The sequence below is a fragment of the Lepisma saccharinum genome, chromosome 2, assembly GCF_977018435.1.
Source record: "Lepisma saccharinum chromosome 2, izLepSacc3.1, whole genome shotgun sequence".
Classification (NCBI taxonomy): domain Eukaryota; kingdom Metazoa; phylum Arthropoda; class Insecta; order Zygentoma; family Lepismatidae; genus Lepisma; species Lepisma saccharinum.
Genome location: NC_139230.1, coordinates 134562223 through 134586414, shown reverse-complemented (window position 1 = coordinate 134586414; position 24192 = coordinate 134562223). Strand labels below are relative to the sequence as shown.

At 35.9% G+C, this 24192-nt stretch overlaps 1 pseudogene across 1 annotated transcript; it reads right to left on the bottom strand.

The window, feature by feature from the left end:
* Nucleotides 1–3228: 3228 nt before the first annotated feature.
* On the bottom strand, nt 3229–19630 carry LOC145984505 (DNA repair endonuclease XPF pseudogene; annotated as a pseudogene). Its single transcript, XR_014441334.1, has 3 exons — nt 19449–19630; nt 10574–10645; nt 3229–7103 (listed from the first exon to the last, which is right to left on the bottom strand). The product of XR_014441334.1 is annotated as a DNA repair endonuclease XPF pseudogene (transcript).
* Nucleotides 19631–24192: the final 4562 nt, after the last annotated feature.

Below are 24192 nucleotides of genomic sequence, written 5' to 3'. Positions count from 1 at the left end.
GGATATATACTAATCTGCAAAAAATTCTATTGTATGAGAATTTCGAACTCACATTACCCAATAAACTTCAAGATATCTTGCAAAAATCTTCCGTCTGCAAAGGACGCTAACAAAGTAAACAGATTGAGAGAATTCTGTTCTATTTTCCATCAAATTCCTTTTCTTCTTCCCTCCTCGATAAAGATAATAACTAAGCTGTGAAAACGTGTCTCAGGACATTTAAAAACATGTATAAATATAATGGGATTTGGAATAATAAAAGTTGCCATTTTTCAAATCTATGGAGAAAAATTCAAGCAAAATTCATGCATAAATTCTGGTGAGTAGCCACCCTGTTTATGTTCATATGCCAAATTATAACATCGAAAATTACATAATGCTGTTAGAGTCTATTTACAAACTATATTCAAAACTACTCGGGTAATGTGACTATAATATAACTACATTAAGTTAACACTTGGGGAGAAAAAACATCCATTCAAAAAAAGTCTACATTTTGCTTGTGTCTAGTTAGGATTTGGGTGTGGATCGCAACAGGAAGCACTCAAGGCATTGTGGATCATATCTATGTCTGTCTTCAGTCCACAAGCACTTTCTACCCTTTAGAGACATAAGGTCAGCAACAACAGGAAAACTGTGGTTACTGTGTCAGTTACTTGGAACCAATTGCGATCAGCTACACCACATGAGAGCAACCCTATATGTAAGGACACCACATGAGAACGACCCGATAGCAAGGACACAAGATACGATCAGTCTTCTGTCCACTCACCCCTGATCATCTACCAGCAAAGTCCAGGCAGTCTTCAGGCACTTAGAAAATGGACAAGGATCTTCACTTAGAGCTTACTAAGTATTGCTAGTCTACATTTCTTTTCAAGCAGCTCCCTTAGCTTGAGATACTCTTCATATATCAACAACAACATTATAATAAATCTTGTTACTGTTAACCAATAGTTACATACCCCTAGCTGTAGTTTTGGGCTCTCGCAAAACCCCCTACTGTTACAATGCATTTTATTGATTTGAAACACTTTGGGGGAAAAAACCCAACCAAAAACGTCATTTTTTCGCAAGAACTTCCAACTCTAGTGCAACGTATAGAATTAAAACAATAAAAAATGTATTTGAGTAGAATTGTTCTGTTCATGTTGTAAATTGTATTTATTTAGAAATGAGTGTTTTTTTCACAGTAGAAATATAAATGAAAACCATGGAACAAGAAAAATACAGCAAATTCATATATTTTCATTGTTTTGAAACACTTTTGGGAAAAAAGACCAGCCAATAGAGCTGTGAAAAAAAATGTTGTCCAACTCAGTCGTAAGACAACAAAGCATTTGCAATTCGCGATTAAAATTAACCGATATGCCATCTGGTGGGATTTTCAGGAAGTACCCTTAAGTAGGATACGTTGTGTTGAAGTCGTTTAAAGCATGGGGAATATCCAAGAGAGTAAGGTCTACTGTTCAGTTTTTTTTTGTTCTAAATCGTTTTATGGGTCAGAACAAATTAAAAGTTTTCATGTGTTTCCACCCCGTGGAATCAACAAAATGAAATTTGTTAATAAATCAGGGAAAGGGAAAACGTAATTGACAGAAGATTGGTATGGGGGATATAACACTAATCCGGCAAGGAAATTGCGAAGAATGCACGAGTCTGCTTACTTTATTTTTCGAGAGATAAATATATATTACCATGAAAGTAAAGCTTTAAATTGTACTTTATAAATAAAGTTTTTTTTTTTGTTTTTTTTTTGAAAAATGAAGCATCTTACCCAATGCGTCCATGAATTACCGGTATTACGTATGTGTGAAATTTGGAACAGGTGCAACTCGATTAAGAGAGAAGATGAAAATAGTTTGAGAATGAATTAATGTCAAATGTAACCAGAAAAAAAAGGGGGACATGCTAATGTTACTGTTTCATTCAGTATGATGTCCTTTTTTAGTGAGTATAGCCTGGTCATGAAATCGTGATTATTATTATTAAACCAGCCTTTCTCTTTCGAGAAAGAACTGCAACGATATGTTCGCAATTTTCTCCTGTTCCGGCTTGTCAAGTACAGGTCAATTTCAATTCCTTTATCTTCAAATAATTTCCGAGAACCCCAGTTACAACATGACGTGCAGATGATACAGCACTGCTTTGGACAATGACGTGCAGATGATACAGCACTGCTTTGGACAACTAGTGCATACACATAGTTTTGTCTGCATTTTCAGTGTTATTTTTGCCTATCATAATTAAATGCTTCATTCTCAGTACAGCGATTGTTCTATGGTACAGCTTCACGTTTGTTAGAGTACCTGGAATTCACATCGCAATATTTAAAAATAATGTGTAATTTAAATGTTTTCTACCACACCAGTCATGACAACACGCTGCTATTTTGTACTACTGCTGAATGTAAACAAAGATTTATCCTACTTAGAGCGGCCATATTGGAAGCGACACTAGCAGTCAGGTGGTAATTTTAAACGTGAATTGCACCTTAAGCAAGAATCAGTGCAGGTATTAACAGTTTTTGTGTCTCTCAAGTGCAAGAAGAGAAATTAGTGAGCAAATTTATTTATGTAATACTTAGTAAATAGTTTGTACAATAAACTCTTCTATTATTTGTGTAAGACACTATATGTAAGTAATGTATAAATATCCACCACAAAAGATGTTTTCAATTATTCAAACAGGTACAGAAGTCGGCTCACAAGAAGATCCCAAAAGGAGAGAAGATGGGGTGTATGGGTAAAGGGAAGGACCGACCCATTTGCAGATTTTAGGGGTAGCAGGAAGTCTTCTGCTGGAAACTGTATCCTTGTGGAAGTGCATGGGAATTTATTTGTGTCATTTGCACAAAGCACGAACCATGTGTTTTCGGTAACAGGTTTCTGCTTTTTTTATCAATGTCCAGAATAGTTTTGTACGGTTTATTCTGTGCATTATTTTAGATTGTATTTCAAAGAGAATATATGGCAACAACTTGCATTGCTGCACCTGGTACAGTGAGACCAGCACGTATTTCTGATTCAGGATGCACTCCCCCAATCCTAATAGAGGAGTCGCCTATTGCTACGTCACTTCACTTTCATCAGGGCTCTTCTCCTGAATCTGATCAGTCAGCTGTACCTAATGTCTTATGAGTAACAACCCAATACCATGAGTTATCTAGTCAGATGTGGAGGGAAATTAGAACCTAAAAAAAGTACCAAGTATCTTGTGCTACCAGTTTTCATTTCTATCCTTTAATGTTCTCTTTGAAGCACAAATACATGTTTTTCTACAAGAAACAAAGTGAAATATACAACTCTTCTAAACAATATGCACACATATAAGTCATGTAACATACATATAGAATTTTACAGGTAATGTACTGCACTGAATAATCATCGCATCCTGCTTTTTCAATCCAAAAATTGGTGTATAAATCTTTCATTACATAATTGTCAGAAGGTATAATTCTGTTCGTTATGCTGCTTGAAAGGCAAACAGAGCAGCAATCTATTCACCAGTGACATATGGATAAAAATTTTCTCAAGTGCAATATTTCAACTGCAATGCACAAATCAAAAACTAATGTATTAACTTTTCTAAGACCATATAAATTGTTTCCTAAACTGTCATGAAGAAATGACGTACGTCAATCACTAGTATTCCATTCATTCTACTCTTGCACCAAAGAGAGTTTATTTACATATGAGTTTTAAGTATCACTAATAATAGCTGGATTATTATTTTTTTTTAAAAAAAATAGAAGCTTTACATTACAGTGACACCCCACTTTCTTGCAAAAAAAACGCATACAATATGGAACAATTATGGGGTGAAGTACAGTAAACAATAATTGAACAACAACTTTTGACAAAAACACATATGCAGTCTTTTGTTTAAGTCAACAATTTTCAATACAGATTGCACCTGAGGATACTATTTTAAGTCAATACTATATAGAGAAATCTATGCAGCACTCATAGCCAACAAAAACAAATAGTATATTCAATCTGATATTTCTTCTGACAATATATTTTGATTTTACAGCCAAACAAAACAGTACATATGAAAAGTTAATACAGAAGCAGGAAGAAAATAAACTTATAAATGAAAAATTGATGCTACACTCCTAGTTACAGCATTCACAGTAAATATGAAATACGTATAATCACACAAATGATTACAAAAGTCACATGAAATTATTGAGTTGTCAGTTTTCTGGCAATATTTCAAATATTTTGATTTTTGCATATAAAAAATGTAAAAGTTCAATGCAACTTATTAAATCACTTAACAACTAAATGACAATGCTGCAAAATTTCCAACAACTTTGGCACATCAGAGAGTATGGTGCAGTAGCTCCAAATAATAAATTGATGTCATGATTCTATGTAGTAGTTCCATCTTTGTATGTGATTCTATGCCTCTCAAACTTCTTTTTCTTTCTATCTTGTTAGGCTGATCAACTGGAACAGTCTCCTGTGGTTTCAGTGGCTTATGTACAGCATCCCACAATGCACTGCCATTCAAACTATTCCCCAGTAGCTCAACCAAAGCTTCTTTAGAGTACGACAATAAATCATCTAAAGACTCGACCCGATTTAATAGTTCTTCAACATTATCTGTGTTAATGCCAGGTAGATTACTTACAAATTCTTGAATATTAGAATTGTACTTCTCATACATTGGTGTTTCTGCACCTAAAGCAGCAGCCTTGATACAATCAGGCTGTTCTCTGCCTTGCTTTAATTCCTCAAACAATTCTGCAGTTGCATAAGGAGATGGAGACCACACAATATGAAGCTTCGGAAAGTGCATTGTTAACAACTGAAGCCTGGCTGCCACGTCATTTGAAGAGATATCATTTGATACATAATAGTGACCTTGCAAGGCAAAGGGTTTATATTGATCAAATTCTATGAAGAGCATTGGTTTTGCATAGTACCGTGTCATTGATTGAGCTTGGTTATACAAACGGCCTGAATTGAGGGAACCAATTAAATCACTTATGCTCTTTCTTTCAACACATATCTCCAGAGTCAAAATGTAATTGCCTATTTGTAGCGTAACTGGTTCAAGGTCTATTCCACGATGGTGAATAAGACTTGGGAGCTCATTACAAAATTCTCGCAAGTCTACAATGATCATTTGCTTAGCAGAATCTTCAGACTGTGCACCTCCATGACCATCAGTTCGAACATCCCTATTTTCCGGAATTAGCCTGGATTGTTTCTCCTTTATCAAATGAAAAAATGCTTCCCTTTCAAGGCGAAAGGTTGAATCATATGCACGATCTTCCACAGACCCTTTGTATGTAATGAAGTATGTATGGAGATTAACTTCAGGATAGAGCCTTGAATATACTTCCAACTGTCTAACAGCTACCATGTCTGTATCATACATAACAACATGTGACGGTTGATTCTCCTTCAAGCACTGCATTAAATGATATGGATTGTCACTCTTCAGTGGCTGTATAAGAATACCTGGAGATCTAATGAATTTTATTTCAGTGCCATCACCATCAAATGTGCCAAACTCCTTATTCCTTGTAATTTTTGGTGTGATCTTATCAACTTTCTCATCAGGATTTTTAACTAACTGAGACAGGGCAAGTGTCATACTACTATTTTCATCATTGTTGTCTTGTGCTTTTGACCCTATCTTCATTTTTGGTTCCATTTTATTGAGAACAACTTTCTCATACAATTGTCTTAAAACTGTATTTGAACCCAGGGTGAGCACATCCATCAATTGCTTGCACACACTTGCATTTTCTGCAAAGACAAGAACTAAATTAGATTTTGGTTTATGCTTGCCAATCTTATCTTGGATATTGAGCAATAAATTTGAAAAAGCTTGCCACTTTGGATTGCATTCCAAGTTGGGTTCAATTTCACTTTCGTCATTATCACCATCTTTGTTATCTGCTACATCAATATGCAATGTTTGGGTATGTTTAGTGCTACCAAAAATTCTATTGTGAGCATGAACAAATAAAGTCTCAGCAGCATCTAAGGTTACCCAGCGAGAACTCTCCATTGCATATTCCGCACTTTTCAGAGACTGTACCCGCAGGTAAAAAGTCACACAATCACACTTAGTCAAATAACCTAGAACACTATTTAAGGTCTTTAAATCAGCCACCAATTGTTTTGTTTTCAGACTTAACTGATGCCAAATTGGATCCAACTGCAGCTGCAAAATCTTATGGAACGATTTGGTTAATAAATTTTCAACAGAAAGCTTATCAGTGTCCAATGTAGGATTACATCTTTTCAGTTCTTCAACTGTGAAATTTAAAAGATCTAAAACTGCTGTTTGTATTAGAAGCATGCTAGTTGTCATCTCTATTTGTACATCTTCAACAGCTGGTGTGTTCTTCAATAAACTTCTAACCACTGTCCAATGGAAATTTGGCCATAAATATATCCTTTCAACACAAAGTATATTCATAATAGGATCTATCCGAGCAAATCGAACAGTAAAACACTGCGGAGAGCTGGAACAAGCTTTCACAAAACCTCGCTTATTCTTCTGCCTGTACAACCATATTGCAAAAGCTTCTAGGTACGATTCTAGAATATGATGTGCTCTATACAGAAGTATTCCAGTAACTAAAGTAAGTGGTACACGGCCTTTCAGAATATCAACAACAAACGTGGGAGAAGAAACAAACAGAACTCCACCCTCCTTGTACAATTTCTCTCTCTCAGCAGCTCTTAATTCACTTACAATTTTAGGTAATGGTTTTACATTTTCTGCATCAAGTTCTCTAATGAAAAATTCATTATCCTTATGGGATGTTCCCAAAACTAGAACCAAATTTTCAGGTTTGCAGTATATTTTAATCAATCTTGTAAACATTTTCTCTAAACCTAATCCTTTGGCAGCAATTATAAGTCCATCTTCTTGTAAAAGATCTACAAGCATGTTAGCTTGAAAAAGTAGCATTTTGAGAAAACACAAAATTCTTTACACCCTTTTGCAAAACATATAACTTTAAATATAAACAAGGTCACTTACATACCTGAGCTACATTGAGTAAATTCTGCAAATACATACCAACTCACAAACTTTACAACACATGCACCAAACTCTTCTTCATTAGCACCCTGGAAATAAGAAAATGTTGAATAAAGTAAGAAAGAAGATATGAATAATAAGTAATACTCCCTCTGTCCCATAATTATTGTCCGGTATGCCAAAATGGTAACTTTTTATTTAGGTTCTTTTGGATACTTGATCGGCCAATTTGTACTGATCCTTGAGTAATAACGTTGTATGACACATTCCCGTGTTTCATTTACTTCTTCTGCATACAGCAATGTCACAGTTTGAATATCATACAATTATTATGGGACAACAAACAACAGTGTACCGGACAATAATTATGGGACAGAGGGAGTACTTATTAAATACAGAACATGAAAATATATATCAGCATCTTAGCAACAAAAATTAAACAAATGGTGCATGATAAATATGACATGCACTGAAGCCATGGTATTGAAAATATGTGGGAAAAGACAACAAAAATGACATGGGCATGCACAAGCACCAATATGGATGCATCCATATTGTCTATCACCATTTTCATTCCTTTTGTTGTGTAAAATGTGTGGCTGAAGAATTGAAATAAAATCTTTGTATACCCTAGAGAAAGTTAAATATCTGGCAGGGTTTATGAAGATTTTGTTGTTTGTGATAGTCTATGGGCCAAGTGGCCAAAATCAAGAAATCTGTATAATTTGTGGGTACTTATTTTCCTTCATGCCACAGTTATATGGGTGTGTAAGGATACCAAAAAAACATGATGCAATATCAAAGTGGTAGCTAATAGAAATGGCGGGCAATCCAAGATGGTAGTAGATGTTGGAAAAAAAAAAACTATATCTCTGAAACAAACGATTCCATCTCAGCGATTTTTCTATTTTCAAATGAAAGCTTAATATGTTTTCTACATATTTAATGATATCTTATGTTTTTCAATAGCAGCAACCATTAAGTAGTTAATATGGTAATTTTAACAAGGATTAATAAAACAATCATATTTTTTACTATTAATTTTATGTTTATCATTAATTTATTAATAATCTAGGCATCTGAGAACAAAATGTTGCAAACAAATATTGTAGCGCAAATGCTTATCTTTAATTTGACAAATTACACTTCTTGGTTTTCACCTTAACATTAATATAAAACTAATAAATTATGTAGTGTGTGCAGTGAATTCTTCTAGCAGGATGTCTCTTCGGTCCTATTTAATTACATGTATAGTAACTGGCATTGACTATTGAATAGTGTATTATTGTTATATAAATGCAACAACATTTAATAATAATAATGATTGTTATTAGTATTGTTTTCATTATTATTATTAGTTGTTTTTGTCATAGTAGTACTATAACTAGCCATGAATTTTGTTAAAATGTTACCGATGTTCATGGCAGAATGTTATTGATTGAATAAAATTAAATTTTATGTATGCATCAGCAATTAGGCTATTTACACCCATCACATTATACGAAGCAAAGCTCCTGACAATGTATAAAAATCACCATGCATGAATATAAAAACTCCTTACCCAGGGTAAAATCTGAGGCTGTACTGGGGCACTCAACACATATTTCTGTGAGCAAAACACAGGAGAACTTACAACCATACAATGGTAGCCTCCACGATGGCCGAGTGTAATGTGGTCACCTTGTAATCAAGGGGACCCAGGTTCGACACCATGTGGAGACAAAAAGTGGTTCGGATCCCACTTTAAACTGTAAATCCATTCCGGATTAGCATAACTGTGTATAATGTGGACTTAAAAACAAAATCTGAAATCAAACAACCCTACAAAGGATTGTGATGACTTTAGGGTCAGTTGCCAGAGCCTCGTTGACCTGTAAGACTGCAGTTGCCAGGATAAAGTATGTGGAAATACGAGCGTACTCTATATTAGTTATTACAGCCGAAACGTCTGTTTTCAAGAAAGTAAAAATTTGCAAAAACAGAAGACTGACCAGAGAAGTATACTACATGTGGGGTAAATGCAACCACCAAAAACATAGACAGTTTTGTAGTTTTGTACTGTGCTGCTGCGAGCAGAAATTTTGATGAGGAAAAATGATCCATGATTTATCAGATAAAAAAATTCATCGCATGTATTGGATTGATTTGTTGATTTAAGTCCACTTTATGCACAGTAAGGCTAATCTGGACTGGACCTACAGTTTAAAGTGGGATCCGAACCACTTGTGCCTCCACCGGGTATCGAACCCAGGACCCCTTGATTACAAGGCGGCGACGCTACCACTGCACCATTGGGGAGGCCCAATTCATCGCATGTGTCAAGCCAATTTTACCAATAAGAAGGCTAGAAGCAGATGCTTCATCCGCCCATTCCTTTCTGAAAGTCATCCTTGCTCATCAAAGCATGCTGAGAAACCATTGAAACAGGCCCTCATTGTTGATCGTGAAGATTAAAATTAGTGATGATATTATGAAATTGATAAAGGGACATGCAAACAACACCCATGCCCAGGCTGGAATTCGAGCCAGGGACCTCTGGCATCATAGATATTTATCTTGTTAAAATTTTATTAGTTCTCACCTGTAATAAGGTGCAACCCTGAAAACTGATCAGATAGCAACAGCATTAACTAATAAACCATTCAGGAAAAGTAGAATCAAACTGGTGGACAAATATTTTAGAACAGAATAAGTTAACAAAAATATTAAATAGTTTTTCAGTCAGTTAACTAAAACAATACAAACTGAATATTATGATATATTACTACCAGGGAAAAATTATTTCTTATTTAATGTAAGTATATTTTTAACAACCTGAAAAAATCAGATTTTAACAGTTTTTTTGGGGGGGTTACCTGAAAAACACACCCGGGTTGTTCTTTTTGAAACCTCGGCAAAATCACTACTATGTATGTAACATATATAAAAAAGGATGTTTAGGATATATCCGAATGACTTTGCAACACTACCACCATCTGTATGATTCAGTTTTGAGTGATAGTACAGCTGCTATCAGTCATGTATTACAGCTTGCAAATGCTGAAGTGATGTGTGTGTACATGCCAAAGCTGCCTACAGTGAGAAAGCATGGCTTACGATGGCTACTAACACCTACCAGTACAACCTCCATGTGTTTCAATCAATACAGTATTGGTCAAGCTAAAAATGTAAGAAAACTCATTCAAAACACATTTCCCCCTGTATATAAATAAATACTACAAAAGAAATTGAACGGAAATTTTAGGTAATCTCTCTACAGTTGCTGCATCAAGCTGACTAATGGAAAATTACTCTTCCATATTGAATGGTGCCATAACCACAACTAAATTTCCAAGATCAAAGTATATTTGAATCAAATTAAGAAAGAACTGTCCTGTGTCTCATCCCTTTCTGGCAATTACATGTTCATCTTCTTGTAATAAATCGAAAAGTATTTGGTTCTTAAAATGTAATATTTTTTTAGAATTCTAAAAATTTACTGGTACACAGTACATCGAAATTAATTACACCTTCTCAAAATATATATACTTGGAGTTCTAATGAACAAATTATTATATACCTTAGTTTCAATTAGTAGAAAACAAGTACTGAACTAACACACTGTTCAAATCCATCGTGTTCATGATGCAACCTGGAAATAAGAAAATGTTCGGTAATGCAAAAATAAGTAAAAGAACACAGCACATAAAATTACACCATCTTATGTACGAGAGTGCAACATCTGACATATCATATTTAAGCCCTGGTATAGAAAATTAACACAAACATATACAGTAGAACGTCGTTTATCCGCATGTCAATTATCCACACTCAAAAAAGTAGGATTGAGTTTTGAACAAATTTAAGCAATTTCTTCAATTGTATATTGTGTTTTAGTTTTTTTCTTAAATGGACTGGCAACCCTGCAGAAGGCAAGTTGGGTACCGGACTCTGCAACAATTAAGCTGAACGGGTGGGACGTACTGTACGTATATTATGAGTGTCTTCTAATTTTCTCATGTCTTTTGTTTTCTTGTACTGTATATGTATGTAATACTGTGTACTATACGTATAAAATAAACCTGTACTGTACGTGCTTTTCTTTGTTAAATAAACACATGTTTGATTATCCACAAAAATCGTTATCCGCACAACCTTAAGTCCCAATTAATGTGGATAAATAACGTCCTACTGTGCAAAAAACAAAATAGGCATTCACAAGTACCAAGATGGATATATTATACAGGGTGGGCCAAAAGTCACGAAGGGGTTATAACTGTGAACAACTTTTTTATTGATAATTAGTTTCCAATGAGATTACACAGACATGAAGACCAAGGATGGGAGATTGTTTACACCTATGTGTGGAATATAATCTCAGATAGGTGTCCGCCATTATAGGCCTCACAGATACGGGCTCTGTGTAGCGCATGCCATAAGTGTACAATTCGTGATAATTTGTTTGGTGATTTATTATTTTCTCCTTTCTTTTGTTTCAGATTCTGACAGACGAAGGACGGGAGATTGGCCATGGAAAAATTCAGCACCAAGCAAGGAACCAAAATTGTGGAGCTTTACTGTGAAAACCAGACGTCAATTGTTCTCACACATACTTGGAGGCACCAGGAAATACACTAAACGTCATTTACAACTTACACAATGAGCATATCGCCACCATTTCGACGTTAGTACCGGACCATCAGAATCCATGATCCGTCACTTGATTCAACGCTTCAGACAACAGGGTTCAGTGAGCGACTTACCACGACGTGGGAGACCAAGTTCAGCCCATTCAGAGGACAACATCCAATGAGTGCAAGACAGTGTTGATGAGGATGCAGGAACTTCAACATGAAGACATTCTGGCCAGCTGGAGTTGGCAAGGACGTCACTTCGGCGAATTCTGAGAAGCGATTTGCATCTCTATCCTTATAAAATCCAAATGGTGCACACTTAAGACACACAGATTATCGTCAGCAACTCGCATATGCAGTTCGAATACAGGAGTTGGCCACAGAAAACAATGATTTCATCCACAGGTTGGTGATGAGTGACGAAGTGCATTTTCCACTTAATGGCTTTGTTAACAGACAAAATTGTGGGTTTTGGGGCAGTGAAAACCCACACGCCATGCATGAGCAAGAACTGCATCCTGTGAAGTGCACTGTGTGGTGTGACGTCAGAAATAATCATTGGGCCGTACTTCTTTGAAGATGATGAAGCCAATGCAGTAACGGTGGATTGTGATCAATATTGAAACATGATTGACACTATTGTGCATCCTGCAGTGGAGAACATGCCTGAGATGTCATTTCAACAAGATGGGGCCACAGCACACATGGCACGTGCCTCAATTGGGCTTCTGAGCACCATTTTTGGCCATCGCAACATCTTGAGAAACACTGACATCAACTGGCCCTCCCGTTTGCCTGACCTCACTCCGCTTGATTATTTTCTTTGGGGCTTTCTGAAGGACAAAGTGTACGTGAACAAACCACAAACATTACAACAGCTCAAGGACAATATTCATGCAGAAATATGGGCACTCGGATCAGAAGTGTTGACCCCTGTCATGCATCATGTGCTACACAGGGCCCGTTTCTGTGAGGCCCATAATGGCAGACACCTACCTGAGATTATATTCCACACATAAGTGTAAACAATCTAACATCCTTGGTCTTCAAGTCTGTGAAATCTCATTGGAAACTAATGATCAATAAAAAAGTTATTCACAGTTATATACCCTTTGTGACTTTTGGCCCACCCTGTACTATATTGTGATATATGAACGACGAATTGAAACAGAACCATCAATATGCCAGGGTTGTTTAACAGTGACCAACACATTTGAGTATAAAAAAGTGGTGAATAGCTGGAGAAAGATGAATATGCCAGAGGGGTGCATCTCTGGCATCTTTTGTGAGCATTATGCATTTACACCAGTATAGTTAGCACATGTGTAGTAGACACACTAGCGTCAGCAAAATGGCAGCAATTAGGGCATCTGTATTTGTGAAGCAGCAGTGTACAACATTCCTGGTGAAGGAGAATGTGTAGCCAGCTGAAATCTTGAGAATATTGAAAGTCATAGTATAGGGAACAAACACTTTCACAGGCAAGAGTGTACAAATGATGTCAGCAGTTTAGCAAAGAACAATAGTTGCTGAGGAATGTACAGCATGAACGTTTTCCCAACTGAGACATGCAAGGTATTATTCCTTTAGAGATTTTGGTGAAAGGGTTAGTCTTAATGCCTAGCATCATTGCATTGAATGTCATTTGCAAGAAAAGACTGGGGACGTTGTCTGAAAATGTCATTCTCCACCATGACAATGCCCATCCCCACATGGTCAACATAAGAGCCGAGAACTCTCACCAAAATGCACTGAGAGGTTTTACCCCATGCCCTTACAGCACCGACTTAGCCCTCAGTGATTATCAGATTTGTTTGAGCACCTAGCATACGAAAGGGAAGAAATTTAAAATGGATGACAAAAATTTGTCCTACTAGAAATCAGGGAATGTCCAAAACAAAGGCAATGTGGCCTGAATGCTCAGGGGGAATAAAATACTATGAAAATCTCTCATAGTTTGGTACTTGTAGTGCTCTTCAGCTTCCTCCTAGATATAGAAGTCTCAGTCAACAGTGAACGACCCTTGTATACTTCTTATTTTTTGCTCGTATGCCATTGTTGGTAAATTGGGATAATGAACATGAATAGTGATTATACAATTTGTGTCTGCATATCTTTCTGAATAACTATACAGAAGTTTAACTTTTACATGATAAGCTAATGACAGTCTTACATCTCTCTAAAACTCTGCACAAAAAATTAAAACAAAGGTATAATGAGGGCCAAATATGAACAACTAAACACACTGGAATTAAATCCAAAGGATCTCTATGATCATGCTCGAAACTTTTTGTACACTTGCCTAATTTACATATGTGTCACTTATGTTTCTTTACAGAGCATGTTTGTAAAATATTTAATTCAATCGATATTATTCATTTGCATTTTCTATTTCATTGAAAAATTTCTTTGTTCATTATGTCAAGGTAAAAAAAAAATCCTCAAATTGAGTTTAGAAACCATGAAATGAGTATCAATATTCTCCTCCATAAATAACACAACACTACTAAATTTGTTTAGTCTGAATTGGCAGCTGGTAATGGTCAAAATGTTTAGCAATTCTGTGCATGCATTACATTATTATATTACATTACATTATTATTAAATGTTCTAGAATACTGGAAAACCAATTAGCACAGATGAAAGCTTCAATAACTATTATTTACCACAGAAATTCAGATTTTAAAAGTAGCTTATGCATGCATTCGAGCTTTGCAGAGTGCAACAATTTTTTGGGTACCAGTTTGATATAGGGAAAACACATTTCACTCATTCGTTTCATCATTTTTTCATTCGTAATTACCTAGTATGCATCCCAAAACATTCTCTAAGGTGGGATTTAGCTTTTTTCACGAAAATAGCTTCAATTTTCCACATACCGAATAATTATTGTTTGTTCCATTTTTGCTTGTGTTACACACAATATGGTGGGCAAATTTTGACTAGCATTGTCTATCATCAGTGCGCAATGTTTCCAAATCATCACCGAAAAGTTCCTACTTTCATGTTACTGACTTTGTATTTTTTTTCCAGGTTCGAAATCCCCACAAACCATGCACAGATAGCCCCACAAACCATTATTAAATACACAAACCATTCATAAATATTCCCACGAACCATGCACAGCAAGGTTAGGTTAGGCAAACAGTTAAAATTGTCATGTTCTGGCAAATCAATGGCGTAGTTGGAAACACTGACCGGGGTTACGTCACGCATGGGACATTTGGTTCACGTAGTCGAAGGTAATGGAGGCAAGGGTTTTTGTGCATTGGAGACACATTAATGTCAAAAAATACATGATTTACCGGCCGAATAAATTGAACGAAGGGAGAAAACACTTCCGCGACCTTTCAAAAGTCAACAGGAACTCAGTTCTGTAAGTACTTTCTCTTGTAAAATTGAAGAAATGTGTTTTCCCTATATCAAACTGTTACCATTTTTATTCACAGTTATCCCAGACATGCTATTCTGAAAGATTTTCATGCAAAGATCAAAATGGATTTCATCCTTGACTCCAGATATTACATGATCAGCTGTTCAAAATGGGCATTATTTTAATGCTAAGAGTATTGAACTGACAACCTAATGACTAACGCACAAATAGATGTTATACAGTTTGCTGTATGACGTATATGTGACATAGTTGGCAGCATAAGTCCATATCCAAGACGGTAGTAAATGAATGGCTGTTTGCAAACAAAAAATTGCATATGTCCATAAGAGAAAAAGTATTTCCTATAAACCATGCAATAAGTAATCAGTACGACTATGAAGTATGTCTCAACAGACATAAATAGAAATCAAAACATGTAAATAACGTGTATGCACCTTAATTAGTTTGGAAATTGGAACAGAGGCCAATCCACTTATTACAAGATGATGAATCATAAGAAGTTGCCTCTTTGTCATGCAGTAGAAACCCTGCAAACCTTCCATTTGCTATGGAGAAAACTACTTTGCACAATCAAATGTCTGGGAGTGGATGGGGTGTTACTGATAAAATTTTAACTTTTTAAAATTTAATGTGCAGATTTTCATGTTTTACAAAGCCTGAGGCCCTGAAAATATGTGCTTCCCCAGCATTGCTGTAGGGCTGAATATGTCAAGGGGCACGTGTTTTATGAAGCCTTGAAAAATAACATTAAACTATTATCAGCATCAAACCTAACACTTCAATTTGGAGATTTGAAAAATAGTGGAACAATGTGATACTTTAAGCCTTGTGAGCATGATTCAGAGCTTTACCCTAAAGATAAGCACAACATCAGAAGACTGGATCACTAATGTGACAGTGTGGTAAACGTTAAAATACTGATACTAATGAACCTAAACGACAAATATGATGATCCTATTATTAAATACAGTGAAGCAACATAAAAATATGCAACACGTTTTCCAATAAATTTCCTATTTCTTATTATGACATAACATTCAAACGTAGTTACATTTTATGCACAACACTCAAGTTGGCAAATGTCACATCACAAATATTATCACATAAAATAGCTAATTGTTCAGTCATAACTCATCTCAGCAAGCTAAAAACAATGACAGACATTCATATACCATGCAATTGTTCCATTTTCTCGTGGGTTGCAGGTATACGGAGGGTTAACAGAACCTTGGTGCATTGAGACACTGATGCTAACAACAATGGGAAACTCTCATTGGAATAAAAATAAAGAGTAGGTATGTAAATATTATTAATATGCTTACTGGGGCCCATGGAGAAATACCACAAATTAATGATAATGATATTAATGGCCACAACTGGATTTAAAAGTGGCATCTAACTAGTGTAATTTAATATGGCCAGGACTAATTTCACCAGCAAAAGCAATTACCTGAACCATACCACAAAGTTATTACCAGAAATAATTTTAATGTGGTAAGAATTCAATCTGACATGCCTAACCTAACAACAAAAGCATTTAGAAACTTAATACACCTTCATACTTGCATCATGTGACATATTAGAAGAACCAGCACCTTGTAGTATTTTTTGAATTGCATGGTGTGCAGAAGAAAAAGTAGTTGCTGCCAAAACAAAAATAAATGCACACTGCCATACACTTGTTACACATAAAAAAAAGTAAAGCATGCACACATCCATGTAGGCAAAGTCAAGTTGTCAAGGGGCCGTTGACTCACTGTACCCCTTGAGAAACATGTTGAATTTTTTCTTAATCGACAGATTTCAATGTTTATAATAATATAAAATTGAATCTAGCATGAAAAAACCACAGAAACTGAGATATTTGATCACAAAGTATGCACGCGTAAGTAAAAACATACTATTTTGGAGTACTTTCACCACTTTTTATAAGTAAAAGTTTGCATGCACACTGAAATAGCAAAAGAACAAGTGGAAAATAACTATCAGTTCCAAACCTAACAATATAAATCATCAGCTGTTGTGGAATGTTGTGTTGGATGCTATATTCAATTGCGCAAAGCCTTCCTGCTGTTCCACTTGACGGTAAGATAAGAGACATACTTTACTTTGCAATAACACATTTCAAAGAGTTGAAAATTATCATAAACAATGAAATCTTGATAACTGATCATTCACAGGTTAAAATCCAGTGAAGATAATCACTCCATCTAAATATATCTACCACACATTCTGTCCTGTACAAAGATAACACACTAGTTCAATTTGTATGGTATGTATGATTTTCTTGTGCAACCTATGATTTTAATGGAATGGAACAGCTCTCGGTAATGGTTCAGATTGTTTTATGATTTTTTCAAATTTTCCCAGCAGGAAAACTAATTATCGTAGAATTCTGGCAAGCAATGAATCCTCTTTGGACTTTTAAAAATAGTTATTTATGTTGAAAAAAAAACCCACTAAAAATCACCTTACACAAGCATGCATGCTTCCCATGGACAAGCGACTGTAAGAATCGTCGACTAGTGGGAATTAATATAGACCTAAATCGGAACCTTTGTAGAACGCATTTAGGGACTATATTTGAATGCCAAGAGAACCTGGCCTGCCAAACCTAACTACAAATGCATATATTAAACAAAATCTTAAGTAATCACTAAAACTCCACAGTATGTGTTGACACGAGTAAATCAAAATCGAACCATGTTAAAATTGCATCCGTACCATGATGAAATTACAATAGAACAAAATTAACTTGGGCCCAACTCTCTGCCTACTGAGGTTTCAGTTTTAATTATTTCATTTCACATTATAGAAAACAGAGTGAATAAAGATGACTTTATGTGTGTTTTAGTGTAGTTTACATCTCAAATACTTTTGTCGAATCATGATGGTAAGGATGAATTTTGTAATTATGAAAGAGATCAAAGAAACAATTACACACAAAACACACATGATCCAGGCCCTACTATTGTGGCAAAACGTGACATTCTTCACACACGTTATGGGAGATGAGTTTACATTTCCGAACTTTCTGAAATGATTATCCCTTACACCACAGTGAATATACATGGTGATCGGTAAATTGCTTACTGTAATATTGGATGCACACATAATCATACATACGAGACTGTCCAATATTATCCTTTCTGCCCTTTTGTACAGCCCCATAGCTGAGACACGATTACGTTTGTGTCTTTACTGCAGAAGACGGAACGAGTTTACAATACCGGACCACTCTCCAATTGCCATGAAATTTTGCCTACTCACTAATTGAGACCTCCTAATCACGAATCTGCATGTAATAATTGGCGGTCAGATATGGAAATCGAGAAAAGAAACGAAATAAACTGTTTTCTTAACGTAACGTAACCCTACCATAAGAACAATCGACGTCATTTCCCCAACATGAGAAAATCAACAGGCAAGACAAGGTATGGTTCTCTTAGCTAAAAAATTAATTTTTCTTTGTATTTATGCTAATGTAACCTAACCTAACCTTGTAGGCATTCCTTGTCTGACGTCAGCATGATTGTTGTGCGTAAAGGAAGACCATTAGCGAATTGCGAAAGAAAGATGGTTCCGAATCGTGGTAAACTGCAATGTCATTTTACAAGTTCTACACGTAAATGTACAACTTTAACAAGTGCGCCAAATATGAACTACAGATACGGGTAACACTTTACTATACCGGAGACTGATTTCTTCAAATATACAGGAGAAAGTACTTATGCAAATCATTTTCTGTAGCATTGTTGATGTTCGGGAATGTAGTTTTGATCCATTTTAATGCGAATGCATGTGGTTTTCTACGAAAATCTATTTCTGACGCGCTATTGCTGCTCCTGCCATTTGATTTCTGCACGAGAGCACAATACGCGCTATCGCTGCTGCTACAACATGATTTGTTGAGGAGGCATCGTGAAGTTGTTGCCGGGTGTGGAAGATGCCGTGGAATTTGTAATTCCGATGTTGTCCGTATATGCTAAATTGAACGAAAGGAGTGCTAATGGAACCTAACCAACCTAACAGGCCTAACCTAACCTAGTAGTCATACCTCGTCCCCGTGATGGTTTGTGGGGTTATAGTATGTAAGAAATATACATTATTTTCGTTAGAACTCCATTATTTCACCTAAAGAAATGTTCTGCAACGCAGAATAGTACGTTATCAATGTAAAAAATTGCGAAATAAATCATTGATAAGTGTCTCCGGTATAGTAAAGTAGTACCCCGATACGTCATCAGGACACCGAAATTATCAAGTAGGCAAAATCTTATAGAAATTGGAGAGTGGTCCGGTATTGTAAACTCATGCCCAGAAGACAAATATAAGGCCAAGGGTTAGTTAACTTTAACGACATTTTACCGCAAATATACCCGACATATTTTCAACTGTGAATTCACCAGCACAATAGGCCTACCTACCTGATAATACTCAGCATTCAGTTGCCAAACGCAGAACACGTAATAAGCTCAATCTGGAAACACTATCGCTTGCAGAAATAACAGAAGTTATTCTACTTGAAATATAAAATGTAATTTCCTTCCTCATAGCAATAATAATTGGTTTGCAGGTTCACGGAACTGTCACGTGCGTGACGCTCCAACATATTGTTTGATTTGCTCACAGACTATTCTCTTTGGACCTAGTAGTAGAGATGAGTCGTTCGCGAACGAACGAAACGCTCCAACATGAACGGGTAATCCGGTTCATTGGGCAGCTTCCCTCCAAACGGTTCATTCGCAAACCAATAGTGAGAAGTCCTCCATGACTAAAGTGCACACTGCACAGTAGTAGGGATGAGTCGTTCGAGAAGGAACGAATCATTCCACCGAACGTATTATCTTGTTCATCGGGTTGTTTCCAAACCCCTTCCTCCCGTCCGCGAAATTTCTTTTTCCACATAGGACAGGACTAGCACCGGAAGTGATGATGAAATCCTAATTAAGGGGCCTCGCGCAATCGTCATGTAAACAAATGAAGATCAGATACCGTAGCGTGTTGTTTGTTGTTGTCTTATTCTGTATATCAATTGAATATATGTTAATTATAAAGAAGTGTGTGAATAATTTGTCGGATTGATATCATTTTCAGGTGAAATCCTTTTACAAACTCCCGAAAGTTAGTAGACAGTTGAATCAATAATGATAATAATGCAATAACTGGAGTATAAAATTATATTGAAAACTGCAAGATACAAACTCGCCGAAAGTGAGTAGACAAGACAGTTGAATCAATAATGCAATAACTAGAGTATAAAATTATGATACTGAAAAATGGAAGAGGAGCTGTGACGAAAGAAATGTCTGTAAGAGAAACCTTAGCATTGGCGTAATGATCGTTTAGTGCAAGATTCCAGCAATATGCAACATGTTAATATGGGTATGTACTGCGAGGCAGTGATTTATCAGCACAAACCCCACATTTTTTCACAAATGCCCAATTTACAGTTACTTTGGCTGTAAATTTACCCCTACACCCCTCTAAATGCAATGTTAGACCTAGCCAGATTAATATTTCTCAATAAACCTCTTCTGTGAGGGGTTGTAATTAATGCACTGTTTTTTTTACATTAAATAGTTAATGATATTTTAGTGCAAGCTTCTTGAAACATGTTGATATGAGTGTGTTATGTGAGGCAGTTATATATCCGTATAACCCCCACATTTTTTCATAAATACCCAATTTATAATGATTTTGGGGCCCAAGTTCCTTTTGTTTTATTGCGATTTCATCATGCTACGTACGTAATTTTTACATGGTTCGATTTCGATTTACGTCTGTTAACACATACTGTGGAGTTTGGCACCCTTGACCCTGTGTACACCCTCTATAGAATGTGAAAGGTTTTGCATGGTATATGAATATTTTGTTGTTTGTGAACGTTTTCAGTTGATTTTAGCTCGCGAAAATGTGCCACTGTGAAATAAAGTGTTTCTTTACCAATAAGAGCCTGAAAGTTTTGCGCAATTGAATCTAGCACCCAAAACGACATTCTACAACAGCAAGTATAATTTTACATAGTTAGGTTAGGTTTGGTACCAATAGTTATTATCGACTTGTTCTTTTGCTATTTGAGTGTGCATACAAAGGGTTTTAATAATAACAAGCGGCGGAAGCACTCCAAAATGGCAGGTTTTTGCTTTTGCTGGTCATACTTTATGATCGAATATCTCAGTTATTTGTGTTTTCCGCACGCTGCAACTAATTTTATATTATGCAAAACATCAAAATCTGTCGATTAATATAAATGTCAATGTAATTCAGGAGGGGTATGGTGGGTAAACGGCCCCATGTGCTTGACACCAGTCATTCGTGTATCAAAATGTTTGAAGATTTTGTTCAATAAGCTTCTACAGGTGCCATGATTGCCAAAATCCTGCAATTTAAAGGTGTTGAAAAAATTGCACATTTTGCACTCATACTTTCGTAGTTAGGTGGGTCAGGTTTAGTTCTTTAAGCATTTTCACATGGAATGACCCTGTTTAGAATTTGATGATAAATTACAGAACACAAAGTTAAAATGCCATTACGTCCATGATGAAAAGGACCAAAATATATACTTTAGGAAATGAGTTCATGTTAATGCTAGTATAAATTCTGCTTTTGGTAACAGTTAGATATAGTGAAAACAGAATTCTTCAAATTTACAGGAGAAATGATGGGAAAGTACTTACGGAATTGAGTTCCTGTGGACTTTTGGAAGCTGGGAATAGTGTTCTTTCAATTCGTGCAACTTATTCGGCCGGTAAATAATGTCATTTTTGACATTAATGTATCTCCGTTGCACGATAGCTCGTGCCACCATTACCGTCGACTACGTGAATCAAATGTTCCGTGCATTCGAATATGTAACCCCCTGTCAGTGTAGCAACCACGCAGTCGTTTTACAAGATGACGTATGAGCGAGTTTTTTTTTCCAATTTAATTTTCTATTTTTGCCTAACCGAACTGAACCTAACCTAACCTTCTGTGAATGGTTTGTGGATCAGTGTTAGCCTAAAAACTATCTTTTTTCGGTTAATAAGTGTTAGTGTAGCAACCACACTGCAGTTTTACAAGATGACGTGTGAGCGGTTTTTTCCCCCAATTTAATTTTCTATTTTTGCCTAACCTAACTGAACCTAACTTAACCTTCCATGAATGGTTTGTGGATCAATTTTCGCTTAAAAACCTTTTGTGAATAGTTTGTGCGGCATTTTTCGGTTCATAAGTTTGGAAACACTGCATATGAGCTGACGATAAACAACGTGAGTCAAGATTTGCCCGCCATATTGTGTGTAAAGAAAGAGAATTAGCAACGACCAATAAATACTTGTAATCTGAAAAATTACACTTTTTTCAGTGAAAAAAAAACATAATCCCAAGTTGAAAAATGTTCCGCTATGCATATAAGGTAAGTACAAATGTAAATTATTCGGAGTTAAATGTGTTTTCACTATATCTAACTGGTACCCTGCTTTTTATACAGTAACACACAGGTTTCTGAAAATTTGATCTAGTGTACCAGATATAGGCCTATGTAATAGATGTAATATATGTAATAGAAGAAAAACACTAATGAAGGCATGCAAGTAAATAAAAGAAAATGGAAATCCAACAACTTAAAATTTTCTGCTTTTTTTAAATTTTTCATAAAATTCAATCTTTACCTACAATTGGACATAGGTTTCCCTGTAGCACGATAAATTTCCCTTCACATAACAACATTGTCTCTGCCAAGCACCCTGAAGCCTCATGTTTTTAAATAACTACTCTCCTACTTTCTTTTCGTCTCCCTTACCTACAATCTGGGAGGAAACCTGGTCATCAGAAGGGTGTGATGGAGACCAGTTTTTAAGTTTTTGTAAATAATTTACTTAAATTCTGGTTTAGAAGCTTGTTTTCGTAGCTTGCAGAATATATAATGACCAATAAACCATACTTTAAATGAAATACAATATGAAAAAAGTTGGTTTACTAGCTGTAATCGTGGTAATTGGAGAATGTGCCACTGTAATTTACATACACAGATATGGACATCCGAAAGGAGCCAAGGAAAATGACTGTCCACTTAAAAACTACATATTTCACACATAATTTCATTTCAGTCACGGTAATTCATGTTATTTATTATAAATTCATTGAAGAAACATGATAATTTCAGACTGAAATACTGTTTTTTGAGGGGTAAAAATATTCCTGCCCACCCCCCTCGAAAATATCCTGGAGATGTCCATGTACACAGAAGTAAGACAACTTATAGTAAACTTTATTTATATAAAAAGGCTAGGCAATACCAAATTCAAAAAGTTACATATATTTTCAACCAGATATGATGCATCATATACATAGCTTAAACAGTTTTTAAATATCAGTAAAGTAAAGTGCTCCCCTGTGTTATGCACCATGCCATGATGGCGTATAGGGGGTGTGAGGTTAGGTCCCCACAATTTCTTGATCACAGCCGAAGGTGGAGGTGATGTGATCAGCACCATGCCCCTGGCTGCCTTTACCCCCCCCCCCCTGAGTTTTCTCTAGGTACCAACTTTATACGAATCTGGGTGGGTACCGGAGCTGCTTGAACAGGTGGAAAAATTCCTGGTTCTCCCCCGCCGGTGATCGAACCCGGATCTCTCACATGGTAGTCAGACGCCTTAATGACTGAGCTACCGCAACTACATTTAAATATCAGTAAAGAAATTATATGGGTCATTCCTTGTCAGACCAATTTCAGAAAGTCTTGGATATTAGGTTCCTCTGAGAAATAGTTCTAAAGCTATAGCCTGTGGAAGAAGGTGGTGCACAACAAAAATTGTGACCCATATTTGATCAATAAGTATTGTAGCTAACTGCAAGGTTCAATAACTTTGGAACTATTGATCAATCACAGCTTGTTTAGCAAATACAAAGTCAAAATATGTGTTAAAAGGTCTTGCATGCCATAACAGGCATATTTTGTGTGCATAAAGTTACAACTGTGATCCACCCAGGAACATGGTATTAATAGTAACGCTGATGTCGGCTGAATAGACACACATTAGATTATTTCAATATCTATCACATGTGGCTGAATGTACTAGAAATGGAAGAATCACTGGAAACTGTCGTATTTTCAAAGTTGATGCTCCGATCCCATCAATTTTTCTCGCAGATATCATCCTATTTTTTCAACTTTAAACATTAATT